The sequence below is a fragment of the Bombus flavifrons genome, chromosome 6, assembly GCF_040668555.2.
Source record: "Bombus flavifrons isolate JBK064 chromosome 6, iyBomFlav1_principal, whole genome shotgun sequence".
Lineage (NCBI taxonomy): Eukaryota > Metazoa > Arthropoda > Insecta > Hymenoptera > Apidae > Bombus > Bombus flavifrons.
In genome coordinates this window covers 171,928-180,889 of record NC_138447.1, presented here as the reverse complement: position 1 = coordinate 180,889, position 8,962 = coordinate 171,928, and the positions used below count along the sequence as shown (strand labels likewise).

The 8,962-nt window shown below is 33.2% G+C and overlaps 1 long non-coding RNA gene across 1 annotated transcript; it reads right to left on the bottom strand.

Annotated features, from left to right (window-relative positions):
* Nucleotides 1-290: 290 nt before the first annotated feature.
* On the bottom strand, nucleotides 291-842 carry LOC138181063 (uncharacterized). Its single transcript, XR_011173434.1, has 3 exons — nucleotides 754-842; nucleotides 430-652; nucleotides 291-328 (listed from the first exon to the last, which is right to left on the bottom strand). It is a non-coding gene; the product is annotated as an uncharacterized LOC138181063 (long non-coding RNA).
* Nucleotides 843-8,962: the final 8,120 nt, after the last annotated feature.

Sequence of the window (8,962 nt, the reverse complement as noted above, 5' to 3'; positions counted from 1 at the left end):
ATAAGTACGCTAGCCATTGGATTATAATTGGATTAAAAATACTTCATTGGTTGTTACATCTAGCATTTGACGTAGATAACATGAGTACTAATCTTATGATTCCTCTTGGAAAATATAGATGGTATCACACTATACTATATCTAAAATATATTTGGGTTAATATATTATTATTTTGGGCATTTTCAAAAATTTGTATTTTAAATGCTATTGGCAAGCAATTGGATAATTGGATCGGTGTCAGTAAACTTGCGTGTTGGCGCAGAATAAAAACTAAAATGAAGAAAAGGAAGTGTGACACTGTTCGTCGAATAATACAGATAGTGGAAACCTAAAAAGGAAAAAGAAAATTATTAAGTGTGCTCCGATTATTGTTTGAATATAAAATGTGTTAATTCAATGAATAATTAAAATAGTGAAAGTGAAAGTTACCTTGTGAATAAGTAATCAACATACAAGAAAGGTGTACGTGCAAGTATAGGTTGTGAATCTTTGTTTGTGGAACGTAATGTATGACAACTACCTAAAATAAGTGAATAAATTAGTTTCAATTGTTTCAGTGCAAAATACAAGATTACTAAATGTCATAATTATATTGTGGTTAAAACAAAAGCAAGTGTGACTCTGTTCGTCGAATAATACAGATAGTGGAAACCTAAAAAGGAAAAAGAAAATTATTAAGTGTGCTCCGATTATTGTTTGGATATAAAATGTGTTAATTCAATGAATAATTAAAATAGCGAAAGTGAAGTTTACATTGTGAACAAGTAATCATCATACAAGAAAGTGTATGTGCAAATATAGGTTATGGATCCCTGTTTGCGGAATACAATGTACGACAGCCAGCTGAAATAAATGAATGAATTAACTTCAAGTGTTTCAATGCAAAATACAATATTACTAAATGTTATAACAATATTGTGATCAAATCAGAAGGAAGAGTGACACTGTTCGTCGAATAATACAGATAGTGAAAACCTAAAAAGGAAAAAGAAAACTATTAAGTGTGCTCCGATTATTGTTTGAATATAAAATGTGTTAATTCAATGAATAACTAAAATAGTGAAAGTGAAAGTCACCTTGCGAACAAGTAATCGCTATACAAAAGATTTACGTGCAAAATAGGCCATGGATCCCCGTTTGCGGAACACCATGTACGACAGCCAGCTGAAAGTAAATAAATGGATTAACTTCGATCGCCTTAATACAAGATGCAACACTACTAAACGTCATAGCAAGACTATGAAAGTGTGACACTGTTCGTCGAATGGCACAGATAACAGGTAACCTGAAAAAAAAAAAAAGGGGGGGGAAAGATTACTACAAGTGCTCCAATTATTGTTTGAATATGAAAAGTAACAGTTCAACGAATATTTAAAACAGTGAAGGTGCAACTTACCTCATGAACAATCAAACACCATACAAGAAGCGCACAAGCATGAATTTCACAAATTAATAAGAAGAAATGAAATAGTTGATAAGTATAGAAAGTGGTTAGGAAGATAATTAAGATAGATTAATTGGAAGCTAGTAATAGATAGAACCGGAGTAAAAAGATAGTATATTGTATTAACTATTATATCTAACATGTAGAAGCATATTTTGTAATACACAATAGCGGTCGCTCACACAATATATCATACACATATTGAATTAATAAATTAAACAGTACCTTTATGATCGCAGACATAGGATGATCGAAGGCAACCATAGTAAGTATCCAAGGTAATACCGAAGAATCTGATGATGTTGTGAGAATGATCCAGGTAAGCAACGCAGCATCAAAAATCTAAAAAGGAAAATTTTTTTTTTTTTTACAAACAATGTTAATCTAACAAATAAGACTTAATCGCTAATAAAGGAACTAATTCATATCAAACATAAAATAATAACAATAGCAAACATAAGCAATAATAAAATTAATAGGGAAATAAGAAAGGTTAATAAACACAGAAATAGGTTAGAAACTAATCACGATAGACTAACTAAATATTAACAAGTCATGACTGAACTTAGTACCAAGGAATAAAGTTATGTTACATGAAAGCGACTGGTAACACAATACACAAAATACTAACTAAATTAAACGAGACTTATATAAACGCAAGTCACGTATAACCAAAACAATAACCATTAAAATTCGATAACAATATAATCCATGTTATTACATTAAAGTAACACGCGGTATTTACACACACAATACCATGAAACACAAAACAACATTACAAAACACTACTAAATAAAATCATAACCAGTTATTTCAATAATACATTACTGTTGACATTAAAACAACACCATACCAGAGATACACGCGAGCGACCATGTTGGAAAATATCCGTCGCGCACACCACACACACACACACCTCGACACGAATAATAACCAATACAATGTAATATAGGATCATGATAGCTATGTTAGGTACTAATAAAAAAAAAAAAGAGGAGAGTGAGAGAAGGGTAAAAAGAAAAAAAAAAGAAATAATAAATAATAACTAACATAATCATAACATATTACATATATATTATATTATATACAGGGATACAATATTCATATAAAGGAACAGGTCCGAACGAAATATATAAAAAAAAAAAAAAGAGAAAATATATTAATTGTTTTTGTATGTATGTACAGAACGAGTGGCGAACTCATCAATTCTGACATAGAAAACCCAGACGGACCCGAGCTCGCATTCAATCTGGAGGTGACGAAGGAGGTTGAGTCCTGCCACTGTGCTCGGTTGATACGCTCCGTTTACCATTTTTATAGCGGCTATCTTTGTCCAGATTGTTTCGACAACCTAGATCCAGACGAGCAGGACCTATGTGAAGAGCCGCCCACTCATTTCCTATGCGGAGTACCTGCAAGTATACAAATATCATACTGCAGCATGTGCGATGTAAGCCTGGCGAACCTACAACCCGCTATATCATGCCTCCAATGCATGATGGTCTACAATGATCTGACTCACCTTGAAAGAGAATTTTTAGTTCAAGGAATGATACTCCGCACCATCGAAATATAACGTACTTGTATACTTATGCTATCTACCTGTAAACAAACAACATTAATAATTATACATATAATTTTCATTCATGTTTAGCAATATATATACACGCATGTTTTAAAGTAGATGATATTTGCAACACTCACTTCCATTGACAAAGCAAGTGACTCATAAAATAAACTGTCATATTTATACACACATATATATATATACGAAACCAAGCTACATTTGTGACATTTATACCTATTGATAATATATACTTATATATATTTATAACGATAAAATAAATCCCATTTATATTACTCACCAAAACGTATGCATATATGTATATAATTATAACTCAAGTAGCCTTCATAAAATTATCTTCACTGATAGCATATACATCAAACCTAAAATAAAACAAAGTTGTAATAAAGAAAAAAAGAAAGAAAATGGAGGAAAGGGAGAAGACAAAATGTATAAATATAATTTCCTTTTTTATACACATATATATATATATTAAAAGGTTATTCTTATTTCTAATAAACTCAAGAGTAAGAAACAATTTAATAAATTGCTAATAGCAAGATGAATCACCTGGTCATCGTACTTACCCTCATCAAAATAACATGTGGCCTGGTTGGATACGACTGCAATGACAATCACCTCAACGTTACCACCATCTCTTTAAACTCCATCGGGGACTGCAGCATACAACCTGCAACGACAGAAACCCAAGATATTTATATTCAACTACTGCAACCCTCAGAATTCGAATTTACCAGTGTGAGGCAATGCAAGGTGCAAATAACTCGAATTATATATTACTGTGGCATGCACTCCCACACGTCGGCAGTGCATAATGGATTCGCCGAATACCTCCATGAAACAACTGCCCAACAATGTGCAAGGATGCACCAGGACGCCGGCAAGTTATCAGACGGCGGCAGCTGCCAGGGAACACAATATGTAGACCCATATGGGAGCTGGGAAAAGGTCGTTGTACAAGCCACAGTAAGGCGAAGAAACTGTTTAGACGCAAAGGACGGACACACTTATTGGCAACCACAACCACCCTCACCATGCAAATTTGATCAATACGACGTATTGTATGAGAGAATCGCCACAAAGATCCGGGAGAAAAGGACCAACGGGGAACCAGTGCAACCAGTTTACACACTAACAACACGGGAAGTAACATTCGCACTGACTAAAACTGGAGAACAACCAACGGCATCTGTATCCGCCTTGAGCGAATTCAGAGACGCCCTCAGTCAAATTTCCTCCGGAAATTTGAACTCCAAGGGCGGGGGTGTCACGTCCCGCGCTCCGCACGTGCCGTAACGAAGATACAAAATTACTATACGCAAATCAGCGCGAGAAAAATTTGTATACACCAAGGAACACACGCTACTACAAAACAAAATAAAAAATTAACAAATGAGGGCGACAAATAAATCCAACTATCAGTATAAAATAAAGTAAATAAAATCAATTAATAAACTGGACTAGATACGAACCAATCAAATAAACCAAGAATAAGAAGGATTATATATGACAAATTTGCAAAATAAAGGAAAAGGAGCAACAAGAAGATATACTACAATCAATCAACGAAGACGGAATATGTAAAATACAAAAGATAGAATTTAAATCAGTAAATAAAATTAATTAATGAATTAAACGAGTCGCGAACCAAACGAGTAAATCAAGAAATAAGAATAACTACAAAAGGAAATAATTGAAACACCAGGAATATATGTGTATATAAATATATTTTATTCAATCAACGCAGCAACAACTTGGAGAGTTACATATAAATATTAACATATATGCCAAACATGTAATAACCCAGAAAATATTAGAAACAATACTTCCAATACTATACTAATAATACAAATCCAACATTACCAAACTATAAATATATGAGTATATAAAATCAATGAACTTATAGTCTAACGAATACATAAAACATACAATATTGCATTATTAAAGAAATAGAGGTTACATCGTCAGAAATATATATATATGTGTGCGCACTCTACATTATTAAATTAAAATTATTAATTTAAGATACATACTTAAAACTAGCCAACATTCGGGTAAAATAATTATAAATGAGAACTACATTACGTAACATGCATGTCTATATATATAAATATATAAATATATAATCTACACTCTAAACCAAACTACTACTAATAATCTAAATGAATATAAAAGAAATAGAACACACAACGCAACACTAGGGACTAAGTAACAACCTATCGACAGGCTAAAACGTTCAAAATAATTGACACCGCAACGACTTGAAGAATTGCAAACACAAAAATGAATATAAAAGAAATAGAACACACAACGCAACACTAGGGACTAAGTAACAACCTATCGACAGGCTAAAACGTTCAAAAATAATTAACACCGCCTCGACTGGGAGAAATGCGTACAGCATAAATATGTAAACCATATCAAACACATAATAATCTGGTAAACGATAGAAATAAAACTCTCAATACTACGTTGTCACATTACAAAACATATATGTATATATGAAAACAAATAATTGACATATAACCTCAAATACACAATTAAAGAATTTATATGAAAAGTCACACTATCAGAAATATATACATATATACTTATATGTGTGTATGCGTGTTCTATTCTACTAAATCAAAATTAACAATCTAGTAAACATAAAATAAACAATTAACATTTCACTTCGTATGAAACTACACCACTACAAGAAAGATGTATATGCATATATATATATATATATATACGTTTGTGTGTGTTTTATATTATTGAACACTATAAAATAAACTACTTAGCACAATAAATAACAATATCGAAAAAATTACAAAACATTAGTCACATTAAAATGACACACAATATAAATATATATATATATATATATATTCACATGAACAATACTATTGTCATTTTAACAATAATAATAACAATAAATATACAGTCTAATTGCGGTAGAATAAGGGAAAACGAGCGACAGACAGAAAAATCAGTTCGATAAAACTAAAACCCCGCCACTGTAACCTCACTGATGACATTTGCGAACAGCCATGTTAGATTTATACGCGCACGTCGAAACACACGCAATGATTGTACGCATTGGATAAATACGAAATACTATATTTTTCACTTCGACTATACGTCAAAAACGCCGAAACAAGATTTACACATAATCGATAAATAGATCCGAGATCAATAGAAGTCACTGTATGCGAGGGACATTCGCGGGCGGCCATTTTGAAACATGCGTGGACTGATTCGTACGTGTTACAAAAAATAATAATAATAAAATTATACTTTCGATAGAAAAAAAGAAAAGAAAAGGAAAAGGAAAGAACAGCGAAAATAAATATTTAATACAAAATGGAACGTCGTGCCGAGGTAGCAATAAATAAAGACACGGGACAGGAATGCCGGGGATTGGTGGAAATCAGCCGCGAGAAATGAATCATAAAACACATTGTTAACAATTTTATTATGCGAAAATTACTTTGTATAAAAAAATATATATATATATAATCGAGTAAAAAGAAAATATAAAACTAAACAAATATATTTAAAATGTATAAATAAATAAATATATATATATATATATATATAACTAACATATGAACGGGGTATATCCAAAGCGGCAAAATCGAAATCAAGAAACTTCAGGATGGAACTGCCAACGCGTCATGCGCTGAATACATCGTTCGGAATCACACACGGTTCTTCGGAATCCCACTTTCCCTTGCACTGAAACAACAAAATAGGAAAAGAGATCAAAACCACGAAAACAGCAAAAATCGAAAATCAAATTAAATCCCGGAAGCAACCATAACATGGAAATATTCTTCAAAACCAAACTCACGGAAGATAAATCAGAAGAAATCCTTATTGCAGGAGAGTGGCGGATCGCGCGTGTTGCCGGAGCAAGTGTCGATATAATAATGAGACTCTAGCCACCGGCCCTTCCACGCGCCGAAGAACAAAAATTATTCCCACAGTATTAACATAAAAATTCTCGAGAAAAGACTAGACCAGCATGGAAAGCTCCAAGCCTCCTAGACGCTACCTCAGCAGAAAATAGAACCGATGGGAACTAAGTCGAAATACAGATTTTTGCATTTTCTCACGTACCCGCGATGGGAATCTGGAAGTTAAAAGACAAGATAACGAAGCAAAGGAGACATCAACGATTACAGAATTTGCATTCTCTCACGTACGAGTTCGGGAACCCCAAACTGCAGCATCCCGATTCCCACGGAAGCGAACCACCAGTTGACCGCCACCCTGTGGGGGATGTTATTATAAATAAACGCAGCAACACAGAACATCGTCCATTATTCTGTCGCGAATTATACGTTACGTTTCAGTCCATTATTTTGTCGCTAATTGTACGTTACGTTTCGGCTTGTTATTTTGTTGTCAATATATTGTCGTCATTCGCGCATTGCACCTCGACGGTCTCTTATTAATTGCTCAGTTTAAGTCACAAATTAAGTTAGAAATCTTTCTAAGTGTTCATTTCATTGGCGAGATTTAAAAACATCCTCATAAATAAATATATTTATACCCGCGACGTTTATCCGAATAAATAAGCCGCAAGCTTATTCAGAGTGTATTTCTAATCAAAATAAATAAACTAAAGTTCTAATAATAATTATACCTGAGTCGAATAACTAAACCAAATAAAAAAAAAATTTCACCGACGACTATTGCGAGCCGATGGCCCCTGACGGAACAAGGTAAGAGTCTCAATTTTTATAAAATTTTCTTCTTCTCTAGTAACTTCGCCACATCCAGGAACCGAATCCGATTTACTTATCATCAATTAATACATTCAATTTCGTTTCAATTTTGAGAATAAACAAAAGGGTCATTCGCTGCGTAGGCTTGTGAAAACGGTGTCTTCAATTACTGAAACACTCATTGATCTTCGCATTCCTCCTCCCACTGTTGGCAAAACATTGCCCGTCTTTGGGCAAGGCTTGCGAAATCACACGAGTTTTACGCAGAGAAGACTATCAAATTAGATCTAATTGACCGATATTTTCATTCTTGCCATCGTTGTATACGATTATAAAATAGAATAATTCCCTTCTGAATCTTAACCAAAGGATCATTCGCTGTGTTGGGTTGTGGATAACGGTGTTTCGACTATCGAACCATCTATTGATCTTCGCATTCCTCCTCCCACTGCTGGCAAAATACTGCCCATCTTTGGGCAAGGTTTGCGAAATCACACGAACCCCACACAGAGAGGATCATTGAAATCTCTTTCTCGTGAACACTCAATTCGGAAGGCAAGAAGATCGAAACGGTAAAAAAAAAAAAAAAAAAAAAAAAAAAAAATCACTCTAACAAATGAACTAAGGTCCAGTTCAATGATAGATTCATTGGCGAAATTAAGAGAGGAGGAGAAGGAAACGTAAAGATAAAATTTGCATCAAACGAAGAAAATTCAAAATCTTAACCAATCCATTAACGCGAACACTCTTGTTTTACCGTCCCTAAAACGCTATATATATATATATATATATATATATATACATATATATAACAACTTGAATAATTCCATATTCAAATTTAAATAAATTCTATACAACGAAATTGAACCGAACTCTCAAATAATTCCTACATACAGATATATACATACACATATATATATATATATATATATATATAATTTTAAATAATTCTATACTGAAGTTTAGATAAATTCCGTGCGAACAAATCGAATACTTATTTTTATCCAACTTTAATCCTCTCCCGTGCGAGTATCCCTGCACATAGCAGGTTAGCCGAAAAACGTGGAAATTATTTTATCAGTAGCCTAACACTAGTCAACGCTATCCATAAGTAATTAATTTATCAATAGATTATTTCGAAAATAAGTACAAGGAATTTTTCTATTCGAAACAGTCCTCAGACTGTTTCTGGTGGCAGCAACTACCGTGTGAGAAATA